Source organism: Echinops telfairi, unplaced genomic scaffold (genome assembly GCF_000313985.2).
Source record: "Echinops telfairi isolate 266 unplaced genomic scaffold, ASM31398v2 ScPeMD7_7401;HRSCAF=8416, whole genome shotgun sequence".
Classification (NCBI taxonomy): Eukaryota; Metazoa; Chordata; class Mammalia; order Afrosoricida; family Tenrecidae; genus Echinops; species Echinops telfairi.
This window is the reverse complement of record NW_022111301.1, coordinates 9,228,712-9,242,238: the sequence shown is the minus strand read 5'-3', so window position 1 is coordinate 9,242,238 and position 13,527 is coordinate 9,228,712. Positions and strand designations below refer to the sequence as shown.

At 38.3% G+C, this 13,527-nt stretch overlaps 1 non-coding gene and 1 pseudogene across 1 annotated transcript; both read left to right on the top strand.

The window, feature by feature from the left end:
• Positions 1-6,107: 6,107 nt before the first annotated feature.
• On the top strand, positions 6,108-11,998 carry LOC101643837 (annotated as a pseudogene).
• LOC115871764 lies at positions 7,553-7,657 on the top strand. The gene has a single exon (XR_004047467.1). It is a non-coding gene; the product is annotated as a U6 spliceosomal RNA (small nuclear RNA).
• Positions 11,999-13,527: the final 1,529 nt, after the last annotated feature.

The window sequence follows — 13,527 nt, the reverse complement described above, 5'->3', positions numbered from 1 at the left end:
GGGGGTGGGGGTGGGGGGTGGGAATGCCTTTGCTCCCTGTTCCCTTTGAAAAAGAAATGAAATTATTAATATAAATTCATTTAATAGGAATTACAGAAAAAATAAAATCAGAATAACAAGTCCGTTACAAAAATCATGTAATTACTATTATTTGAGATGAAAATATTTATCACCTACTATACTCTACATTAGTATACTTTACACCTAGTATACTCCACATTTTCCCATTAATGGCACATATAATTAACTGTTGGTTTACGTGGTTGAATGCATATACTAAATATACTCTTCATATACTAAAATCACTGTTATTTATGATTAACCTAGGCTTTGATTTATAAGCATTTTACTTTTTAATATAAATGTTTAAAAAACAAACTACTTATAGAAAAATGTATATAATAATGCATTGGTAATATTTTATATGATTTTCAAAGCAGAAATTATTTATAAGAAATATCTCAGCAAAATATTTTGCTCTGGAAGCCCCTTTTATTGGGTCACAGACATATGGCTAGCCAATCCTAGAAGTCATTATAGAACTGCCAACCTTTGATACACTTCACTCGGCATACACCAACTTTTGGCCTTCGCTCCAAGGGTCATCAGCTGCTGCAACTTCAAGAGTCAGGAGAAATCTCCAGCTTACTTGATTTGATGGCAATGAGTTTGGTTTGGGATATTAATATTTATTTTAATTTACTTTGTATCTATTTTTTCACTGATTCACAGATTTTTCAGTTGGATGTAATTTAGTTTATATCACACAATGGGGTCTATTAAGAAGTAATTACATAATTTTTATATGAATATGTTTATACAATAGTTATTTACATAGTTTTAAATTCTAATAAAACATTAAAAATACTTAAACACACACTTCAATACACCTACATATATAATGTGCCACACATTTAAACAAGTATTTAAAATACTCCAGTAGTTTTCCAAACATGTGCCCCAAACTAGTATAGCATGTACTTGTGAAAGCAACTCATTAAGGGAGTGTGCATTTGGCATAAAATAGCAATGTAGAATGTGATTTACATGAAAATATGATCCGTATCAAAATTTTTCTTAGATAACAGCTTCTGAAAGAAAAGGTATTTTAGGTGACAGAAAGGTTGTTTCCTTAGGTGCACTCCAGTTTACCTCTACTTCAAAATAGGATCCGACTCTTGTGATCCATAAATTGTAATTACTGATTTTTTGGAAGTAGATTGCTAGATCATTCCACGGAGATAAGTTTAGTCTCAATCATGTTCTACATCACAGCAAGAGGGAGAAAGTGTGGTGGATTCCCTTAGAGCGCACTGGCAAATCAATCCTGGGTTGCTGGCATGGAATGCAGCTATAGGAGTTTGCAAAGTAGTTCAGTAAAACTATATGTGTATATGTGCTTAAAATTGTATAAAACGACATGCTATGTTAGAACAGAGTATAACATTAATTAACCAATTCCTTGTATTGGAAAAGCATTCAATAATGGTTTAATGTAAAATTGGTACTCAGCTCAATGTAGTAATAATTACCACACTATAATCTCATTTCCCGATTGATTCATTTTCAACAATTATAAGAATTATGATAGGCAAGAGATCAGTTTCTAACAATCTGTCTTCAATAACACAACACATTTTTTATATACTAAATGAATAAAAAATAATCCAGCAAGAAGATAACTACCCTTCAGACAGATTTGGGCAATACAATGAGAGATTAGTGATTGTTACAAAGCATGACAGTTTTCTCCCAAATAAATTGTCCCCCTGTGAAACATTGAGCTGCTGGTAAATTTGGTTTGGACTAGAAGAACATGGTCATGGCATCTGTTATCTAACCGAGCTGATTACTACTCCAGATGCCATCTTCAAATGTTCCCTGGTGTGTTACGTCTGAAGAATAACAATCATGGTGTTTCAGAAAACACAGCCCTAGTATCCAGATAACTGTCTCCATTTTGCTTTGTTTCCTAATATACATACATATTTAAGGTTAATTCTGTTCTTGCCCTTCCATCTGCCCAGCCCTCTCTCACCAGCCTTCCTTAGCCTTCAAAGTCTGCTCTTTTGGGTGTGAAACCATTTTTCTTGATTTTTTTCATTTATAATTAGTAGTCTTATACAGAATTTATCTTTATGATATTAACTAATTTTATTACTCCCACACTTTGGACTTTTTGTCGGGAGAGAACAGTTCCTGGAGAAGGGCATCAAACTTGGTAATGTAGAGAAGCCCTTGATATGATGGATTAATACAATTACTGAAACAATGGCCACAAATACAGGAATAATTGGGAAGAGGATGCAGACCTTAGAAGTATCTCCTCTGTTGTACAAATGGTGGCCGTGAATCGGAGTGAACTTGAAAGCACCTAACAATCACCACAACAAGGTCTTCTAAATTTGGTCATGTCATGAGGTGCCTGAAAGTGTTATCACTGCTTTGAAAGATGTATAATATTCCATATTATGAATGTACCAAAGATTATTTATCCACTCTTCCATTCATTTATTTTCCTATATAGTTAATCTGATATGTTCTTAGTATTCAAACACAAAAAGGAAATTTATTTTTTAAAGTGTATATGTATACTTATTTTTAAAACTGGTTTTGTTTAAAATGCTAAGAACAAGTTTTCTTGTAAAGTATTGTAAAAAATACCATTTTTATTTAGATAAAGTACTTAATCATCAGATCTCATATAGAACAAAATAATGAATCCACTTTGAAGATATTTAAAGCACAATCATTAAATATGAGGAAATGCTTCATAAATTCAGCCAAAATCATATTTGATATGAGGAAGGTAACCATTGCAAGATAAACTTAGGGGCCAGATCTCAGCCATAACTATTTCATCACAATTTTTCCAAACTGGTTCCAAAGCAAACAAACGCCTATAAAAATATTTTTTCCTCCAATAGAAATGTGGACATGCATGTTCTGTACAGGGACTTTGGGAAAGAAGACAATGGTAGAACAAAAATTAACTGCAGGATATCATAGATAAGGCACATATACGTGATGCAGTCTGCTGGTGAGCAATGGTCAAGTATAACAGAATCTGGAGAAAGTTAATGGGAATGCAGTAAAATGAAATTCATTGTTGCTAGACTGGGCATTGGCTTTGTGTCCTATAAAAATTCCCAAAGTGGCTTGATGACAATGAATTATTTTCATTTGTAAACTAATAACATTTTTTAAAGGTACAAAGAAAAATTCATAAAACAACAGAAAGTATAAGTGAAATTTGGAAGCAGAAAACCAAAGGATAAGAACTCCAAACCTGTACATATAGATCTCTTCAGTCTGCTGCTAAATGTAAATATATGCAGCCTCAAGGAGAAATTCCGGAGTGAAACATAGTATTGGTGCAGATCTCCTAGCTCCTCGAGCACTCCGAGAGACTTGGGACATCTAAGTTCCACCAAGTCTCAGTGGAGAGGCCTCCAGGAACATTTGCAATATTCTGCAGACAACTTTTAAAAATTGCATGTCAATAGTAGGTATAAACTGTCCCTATAATGAAAGCACTCAGAAGAGATTGCTACAAACTTTAAAATGAACATTCATAACGATAAATAAGATCTATAATAACTCAAGGACATACAAACAAACGCCAATTGTCTTTTATTTAACTACAACAAACTCCAGACAACAATATATACAGCTTTTCGAATCCAATAAAAAAATTACTAGATAAAATTTCTGTTTACAGCTGTGCCAAAGGTTGGTAAACTGACTGGAGGAAATCCATATTTGTACTCATTCCAAAGAAAGGTGACACAGCAGAATACTCAAATCATAGAACAACATCACTGATATTTGCAAGTAAAATTTTCCTTACTATCATCCAATAGAAGATACAACATACATTTACAGGAAACTGCCAGAGCTTAAGGGGCCTTTCAGAAGAGGACATGAAACAAGGTATATCATTACTGATGGCATAAGAATCTTGGCTCTTGGGGGACCAGCTTCCACAACTGCATGGATCATAGTGGGGCAGTTGTGTAATTGAGGGGTAAAGTAAAGAAATGACAGAGAAGTGCTCACATCTCCCATAACGACTGGAACCAGAATGAGGGGGAATGAATTCTCTCACAAGCTTATATAATCTCAGTCATGCAAGCCACATCACAGACATATATAACAAGAAGGGGTTGTATTAGAGGCATACACATAACAGGAGGGGGCGAGCTAGGGGTATACATACAATAGGCAGGGGAAGTACTACGGGCATAGATGTGACAGGAAGGTACCTACGAAACAAGATAGACAGGTTCTAGAGTTAAGATGGTGGCCTCCTTGGTTATCTTTGAGCTGGCTTGATCTTAAGTGTCCCTAAATTCTTCCCCGGGAACAGTATATGATCCTTATCAGAAGGGAGTGGGCCCTACCTAGGATGGGACGGACAATATGGGCTGATTGCTCTCAGTGGCAGCCAACCTTCAGGCTGACAGCCTTCAAGCAGACAACCTTCAAGCTAGTAGCAACCATGTGCTTGCAAGCAGTACTTTAAAATTGGCATTATTACAGGGGGACATTGTGCAGAACCACTTTTGATTTAGGAGAATGTGACTGGGATGCATCTCAGCCTCCAGACTTCTTAAAATATGAGCATAAAGAATTTTGTCTGCATACACTCTCTTCTCATTTTTAGTTCCCCACGTGGCTCAAAGTGCAGAACACCAGAAAGGTGTTTATTTATCTTTTATTGACTATGTCAAGACATTCAACTGTGTGGATCATACATTATGGATAACCTTGAGAAAGGAATTTCAGGACACTTCATTGTGCTCATGCTGAAATTGTACATGAATCAAGAGGCAGATCGGCAAATAAAACAAGGGAATACTACATGGTGTAAAAGTAGGAAAGTTGTTTGCTGGGCTTGTATCCTCTCACAATTTTTATTCAAATTGCATGCCGTGCAAATCATCAGAGAAGCTGGTTTATATGAAGAAGAGTTAAGATTGGAGAATGGCTTATTAACAATCGGGGCCTTGGTGGTGTGGTGGTTACTGTTGAGCTGCAATATGCATGGTCGGTGGTTCAAAACCACAATCAGCTCTGCTGAAGAAAGATTTGAATTATTACTCCTATAAGCAATTATATTCTCGGAAACCCAAGAAGTTTGCTGTGACTCACCGTTGACTTTTTGGCTGTGAATTTGGTTTGATACATACAGATGATTCAATCTTGCTTGTTGAAAGTGATGAGAACTTGAAGCATTTGTTAATTGAAAGCAAAGATTTCAGCCTTCCATATGAATTATAACTCAATATAAAGAAGACTAAAATTCTCACAAATGGACCAATGGGTAACATCATGATAAATGGAAAAGTGTTGAAGTTGTCAAGGATTTTGTATTGTTTGGATTCAGAATCAATCATCATGGAAGCAGAAGTCAAGAGATCAAAAGATGAATTACATTGAGTAAATCTGCTACAAAATATCTCTTTAGAATATTGATAAGCAGGGATGTTACTTAAGGACTAAGGTGCACTTGACCCAAAGCATGGTGTTTTCATTTGTCTCTTATCCACGTGAAAGGTGAACATTGAATAAGGAAGACCAAGGAAGCCTTTGAATTATGGTGTTGGAGAAGAATATTGAAAATACCATGGGCTGCTACAAGGACATACAAATCTGTCTTTTTAGGTGTATCATACTGGAGGATAAGGTACTCTGCACATTGACAAATGATATTTGGGCGGAAACATCGTGCACAAGTGAGGCACATCTCTTTCTGTTCTAATAAAAACATAATGTTGACCTTTCTGTAATGTAAGTGATCCCAGGAATACACATGCTACCAGTTGACTGATTTTTCTTGAGGAATGACCCCATGTAGTGTACTTGGTTTCTGTTGCTGGCATGTTGGACTTTCAGCAATGGCAGTAGCCAAGTTGGCCTTGGTGAGTAGTCATGCATTTTGCTAAGCTCATGCATAACTACGTTGTCCACTTGTTCATGAGATTATTGGGCAACCACTGTAGTGCTTAGGGAAAGAGAATGATTGGTTTAAACAGAACATGTCATCCTAATCCAACTTGATTGCTAAATTCCTCCCCTGCAGAGGCTGACCAAACAGTTAAACCATGGCCCCAGCCCATGCATATATAGTCACACATCTGGCTATTCTGCTTCTGAGCAAAATTCACCAGCAGGTAAAATTCACCAGCAGGTAAGATTCGCCACCAGGTAAACTCAGGGTGGTCCAAGAACAGAGTTGTAATGTTGCAGCTGTCTACTTTCAAGTGGCACTTTCATATCTTTAAATCCAGCTAGGGTTTTCTTCTCCTTAGTCAACAGCTCAGAAAGAACTCCCCACAGGGCCATTGTTGTCAACTGTGAGAAATAGAGTACTATGATAGGAGTGGAGACCATATACATGGGGTCACTGTCATCTTCCTGAGCTGGAATTCTGCTTATATAAAGTAAAGTAAATCTTTAGTAAACTAACCATCTATTTCACTCTTAGGGACAGTGTGCTTGATTTACCAATGCCATATGTCTATACAAATTAGATTCTTCTGACTCTCCGACTGTGCTATCTATTTGGTATTCATCCCCACCTTATTTCTATTGATTAAGGGATGTCAATTGGTCCCCACAACTCTGGAACTCAATTAGCCCAATGGTAGTTAGGTGTCTTAGTTCAATTGGGGAAATCCTCACTGACAAACCTTGCTATCTAAAGTTGCAATCCTAGCAGTCTTCAGAGATGCTGGAGCTATCTTCCCAGGCTTGTTCCTCACTGGGGTGGTAATCAGTGTGTGGTAGTTATATAAATCTTTTGCCAATTTGAGTGGATTAAGAATGAAGAGGTGGAGTCTGGCCTGTCAATCAGGTCTTAGCCAATGAAGCCTCTCTGTGGGCAGGGCCTTCTCCTAAGAATTCTGGGAACTCCTGTCTTCTTCCTTGGAGGTGAGAGACACTCTCTGTCTTGGCTCACTCCCTGTGAGACATTGCAGCTGACAAGATACATGGAACTACACTAGTGCCCTGAACTGAAGGGGCCATGTGGAGACCCTGCCATCACTGAGATGCTCACAATGCCACTGGATCCACAAGACTTTCCACCAACTGGCCTGTGAACTTCCTGCATTCAGTGCCATTGCATGTGTTTCATGAGTCTGAAGAGGACTTTATAGATTAGTGTTGGACATATGGACTAATATCAGACTTATGGAGTTGGTTTGAACTGGGCTGGGATGGTTTCTTAATGAACAATTTCTCTTTATATAAAGCTCTTTCTTATACACATCTGAGTGTCTATGAATTTGTTTCTCTAGTCTACCTGGTCAAACACAAAGTGTGTCCTTGGGAACTCCACCTATGGTATGGGTTGAACCTGATAATTCCACTCTAATATGCCCATTTCCCTTAGACTTTAGATACATTTTTCTACAGTAGATCTGGTTCTACAACTTGATTCAGTGCAGGTTATTTCAAAATCCATGCTACTTAGGAGTAACCAAATATACTAGATCCTCTCAAAATCTCTTAAGGTGAAACATTACATTAAAAACCTACTTCATGAGTGTTTGCTTTGGCAGCACATATATTAAAATTGGAATGATACACAGAAAGTTTGCATGCTCCCTGTGCAAGGATGGTACAGACATTTGTAGTGTTTCATATATTTCAAGCCATGTGTGTTAGTCTGGGTAGAAACAAATTCATAGACACTCATATGTATATAAGAAGAGGTTTATATACAAGAGCAATTGAATATTAAGAAAACACCCCAGCCCAGTCCAGATTAAGTCCATAAGTCAGATATTAGCCTATATGTTTGACACCAATCTATAAAGTCCTCTTCAGACTCATGACACACATGCAATGATGCCACAGCCACATGTAGTAAGATCACGGACCAGTGGGTGGTAAGTCTTGTAGATCCAGTGGCATTGTAAGCATCTCAGTGCTGACAGGGGTCACACGTGGCTTCTCCAAGTCCTGGGTTCTGTCTGCATCAGGGTAGACCCATGTGGCTTCTCCTCAGGGATGTCTTACAGGCCATCAGCCTGGTCAGTAGAGAGTCTCCAAGGAAGTGAGCCAAGAGAGAGAGTCTATCTACCCCCTCCAAGGAGGAAATCCAGGAATTCCCAGAATTCTCAGGAAAAGGCCTTACCCATGGAGAGGCCTCATTGGTTTTATCTTGATTGACAGGCCAGACTCCACCCCTTCACTCTTAATCCTCTCTAATTGACACCAGGCTTTGTAACCACCACAGACTACCCCTTGTCAATTTGACACTTTCACATAGCTCTTTAGTCCTATATAATTTTCAAACAAACAATAATAAAATCATATCTGTATCTAACAGGATAAACCTAAAATGCATATAATTCAATGTGTGCCATCCTCATTTAAACATAACATTTATAAGTGAACAAAGCAGTCAAGTTCAATCCTTATCAAACTTATCTAAATCCTTATCTAAACTATTCTATTGATTACAAAAAATACGGGATTAGGTCTCTGAGAGCATCAAGCCAGTTGCAGGCTTTCTGTGAGCCATTCTGACATTCTGTCAGCCATTTTCCTTAAGCAGTATTGTTTGTGAGACATTCGAAGGTAATTTCTAACCCAGAGCTCAAAATAAACATTAACAACATTCATTTTTACCATGTCACACAGAAATAACCAGAAACTAAAACCAAACAAAATAATCAAAACTTTAACTTCCCAAATTATTTGCAGGAAACAGCCCAGTAAACTGCATGGACATATCTGACCTCCAGCTACCCAAAAAAGAAAAACTATCATGAGGCAGAGGTCATACAAGGATCCACTCTCCATCTTTATGATTTGTTTCTCCAGTACCCCAGTCCTGTTACCAATTGTGTTAGACAGGGTTCTCTAGAGAAACAAAACCAGGATATTTATGATTTTATATATAGAGATATAGATGGTACAGATATAGATATAGATAGATAGGTATATACAGCATGAAGGAATATAACAGCTAATTAGTCCACCCAGCAGTACAGAGGGCTCAGTTCAATTCACTTCCACAGAACAATTAATATACTGGAAACCCTTCAACTCACAAGGGCTGCTGGGACCAAGGTCAAGGAAGCAAGCAGCTTAGTCTTCTGTAGAGCAATGCAGGCCGTCACCCACAGACATCAAACAGCAGAGCAGGTCACCAACAGTCAGCCAGTCAACAGGATTCAACAGTCCCAAGCTCAAGTGATGTATACACCAGCAGCATGGCAAAGCAGGTCTTGAAGGTACATCAAGCTCTAGCCACACAATCCATGGGTTGGATGTCCCACAGGTAGTGTAGCTCACCTGCTGAAGCAGAGAACTAGTTGAGGCAGCCACACACTGGCCCAATCACCAGAGAGCAAGAGAAAGAGGCGGGGCTTGCTAAGCCATTTATCGCTTTGCCCTCCACTCAAACTGGGACATGTTCCTATTGACCAGCTTGGCACAAAAAACCTACCTATCGCAACATGTCAGTTCAAATATCCTCACAGAAGAATTCTGCGGCTAGTGGAATTAAATAGCATTCGGAAAGCATGAAGGACCTCAGTTTGATGACCAACGTACCATTGAGTCACAGGCTGTGTGGAACAGAGTCCAAAAGGAAGAAAATCAGAACTGAAAGTGATGAAACCAGAGATGACTGAACCATCTATTGATAGAGATATATCTGAAGCAGAATCAAATTGTTCCTTCTCTATCTGAGCTCCAAGATCCAATTGTAAAGTTAACTAGGGAAAGGCAGAACATAATTCCATTCACTCCAGCATCCAGTGCAAGGAAAAAGGTGAAAACAACTCCAATAAATGAATCTCATACTGAAGAAGTCTCTGAAGCCGAAGTTCATGTTTCAGGTATTTCTGCATGTGTGCCTTCCACAGGAACAAAAACAAGAACCAAAAGAGGGGAGGCTAAATTACTCACAGATTCAAGTCAAGAATCACACGCAGAAGATATTTCTGATCCTGGGTCATTATGCTCAATCATTTCTTCGTTTTTGGACATTGCAGTCAGAAGAACCACCAGGGGTGGGCACAGAAAATTACAGGCACAAACTGAAGAGGAAGCTAGTAATATTGCACCAGGAAATGTAAAGCAGAATTGTAAAGGTTTAGCTGATGAGACCAGAGAAATTAAAAATGAAGGAAAATTTATGGATGATAAAAGTTCCTCATTGAAGAGTCTCTGTGTTAGTCACCTAATCTGGTGTCAATTTAAGGATTAAGAGTGTAGGGGTGGAGTCCAGGCTGTCAATCTGGAGATAGCCAATGAGACTTCTGTGTGGGCATGGCCTTCTCCTTAGAATTCTGGGAAATCTGGCAATTCCTTCTTTGAGGTGAGAGACACTATCTCTCTCAGTTCACTTCTTTGGAGAATCTCTACTGACAAGGCAGACTTTCTGTAAGGCATCCCCGAGGAGATGTTAAATGGACCTACCCTGATGCAGCCTGGGAACTGGAATGGCCACATGGAGACCCCTGCCAATGCTGAGATGCTTCTGCCACTACTGAGTTTACAGCCACTGGCCTGTGATCATTCTGAATTTGGCATCATTGCATGTGTTTTGTGAGTCTCAAGAGGACTTTATAGATTGATATCGGACATATGGGTTAATATCAGACTTATGGCCTTGGACTGGACTGGCTTGAGATGTTTTCTCAATGTTCAATTCCTCTTGTATATAAATCTCTTATACCCATCTGTGTGTCCATGGATTTGTTTCCCTAGTCTACCCAGACTAACACAGTTTGTGAGTTGCATGACACTAGCTTTCATCAGGTAGTTTCTCTGAATCCTCAAATTCTAACTTACAAGCTGTCATGAAACCATTAGCTCAGACATAGACAATTGTGTAAATGGACGGAATGCAAAAAGAGAGAATCCTGCAAAAACAAATGACTTGACACAGTTTGGTGGTTCAGTTGATAAAGAGTACCCCCAAGATCAAAGCAATATATATATATTTTTTTCATATATATAATTTGAACCTTATAAACAAATTGTATAAGTCTGTGCTCAACACATCTTAGGATAAAGATGATTCTCTTTTATTAGCCCGCAGCAGTGATGAAAGTCAGCAGTCTGAGAATGATGAGAATGAACAAGACATCACATATTTTGTTGGAAATAATGATCAAAAGGAATCAGTGAGTGAAGACTTAGGAAAAGTGTCAAGTGAAACTGCTTTGTATGTGATTGACACAACTGCTGGATCGAGTGCTTAAAAACAGTTTTCACTTAGAAGAAGAAGACAAGGCTAGTGAGGCTGTCACACGGGAAGAAAAAGAAGAGGGAAATAATGAAAAAAAGTGAAGAGCTATCAGATGATGGTGGAAGTGCAGTCAATGAGACCAGTGATGAAGACTTACTGAACAGTACAAATTCTAAACTTCTGAAGTTGATGGGCAGCAACATAAACCCAGGTCTGAATGTTAAGCAGCTCAGTGGTATATATATAAATTTAAATGCATAAAGACCACAATCAAAATAGAAAACTCTCACACAGATTAAGGAGAAAACAAAAAATGAACTTCTGCAGAAAAGCATAATTACTCCTGATTTTGAAAACTAGTGTCTCACCTTATAGAGAATCGAAATTTCAACTTATAAAAAAGGGGTGATGGTGGGAAGAGCAACAAAAAGCAGCAGGCATTGATTGGTTTGGCACGAAAGCTCCAGAATTGACAGCTAATCTAAAAAATGACCTCAATGTCCGGAAGATGAGAGCATGGACCCCAAATGGTTTTACAGGAAAAGTTATGAAAATGGCTTCCCCAAGAATTTCCAGATTGGAACCATTGTTGCTGATCCAGCTGACTTCCATCATTCACAAATTCCCAAGCAGGAGAGGTAAATAACTATTGTGAAAGAACTACTGGCTGATTCTGAGTTCAGAAGATTTAATGGATGGGTATACTTGGAGATCGTGGCTGAAAAGGCAGCAAATGCTGAAGGAAATAAGTTTTGAAAGAAGAAGAAATTTTGCAATTAAGATTCGCCAAGTAAGCAAATTTTATGTCTTTTATTTATTTACTAAATGGATTTTGAAAACCATCACTGTACATTAAAGTAGAGTGACCCCCCACATACCCCCAGAATCTATTTAATGGGCTCATACCAACAAACTCCAACTGGCTCACCCTTACGTTTGTTGCACCATTATCCCACATCCTTAACAGGATTCTTACACATATTTTTCAGGTTTCTGTCTGTACATATTAGAAAATGCAATACTTCTTTAGGAGGCTACAGCACATCCTTCTGAGTCATCTTCTGTAGTCACCTTCTAAGACTCCCTGAGACTGAAATTTAGTTATAAATTGAAAAGGAATATGGATGATAAGGGTGTTTCCTAGGAATTCTCAGCAATATCTCTTAAGGTATTGCCCTCATGCCATGCTCCAAATACAGTACCAGGTGGCATGTTAACATATACATTTGGGGTAATCTTAAGTATTGTTTTTGGGGACAGTAGCTTTATGGATAATGATGTAATCTCTTCAGATGAGAAAGGTGGCATTCTTAGATGGCATGAGTCAAAGGAATTTAGGGATTCAATTTCTGCATATTCATGATTATCTGCCTATATGTTCCCAATCAAATGTTAGGGTTCCATATCTTCCCTATCAATGTCCCACATTTAACATCACACACTGTGTTAGGCTGAGTTGACTAGAGAAACAAATTCTTACACATATATGTGTAAGAAAGAGTTCTATATCAAGAAGCAATTCTATATCAGGAAAACATCCCAGCTCAGTCCAACTCAAATCCATAAGTCTGATACTAGCCCATAAATCCCTCTTCAGACTCATAGCCACAAACAATGACACAAAATGCAGGAAGATCACAGGCCAGTGAGTGCAAACTCTTGTGGCTCCAGTGATGGTGGAAGCATCTCCAGGGGTCCCACAGGTCTCAGCATGATTCGTCCATAGGAAGGTGAAGGCAGAGAGAGGCCCACCTCCAGGGAGCTATTTATCTAGGTGGGACCTCCCTCCATTTGTGATCATCAAGCTACAACCTGATTGGCAGGCTAAACTCCACCCATATTTCCTGATAGGTGCCATGTTGGCACAGAAAAACCTATCACACACACCATTCAATTAAAATTGTAATTCAGCAACTCATGATAAGACTCTGGGTTTCTGTGATTAAAAGAGATGAGGTTTTATCTTATGGCTCAAGCAGAAATTCGAAGGCATTTTGTGTGGCACTTGAACTGAGTTTAGAATCCCTGAGCTTATCTCTGTCCTTTACCAGTATTGTAAACAGTATGAACCAGCTAGTTTCCCTGTACTTCTCATACATCAAGCGGAAGGTCTCAACTGCCAAATTACTGAAAATCTGGGATCAGAAAGTTGACACGAAACTGAACTATCACATGTATGATATAGTATTATGACCAATTGTCAATTTTATATCACATAACTGGCAATTTATAGATCAAACAATTCTGTTTTGTAATACAGCAACTTTGATGTGAAAAATATAGTGATGTATATCAGTACCTTAAAAAAA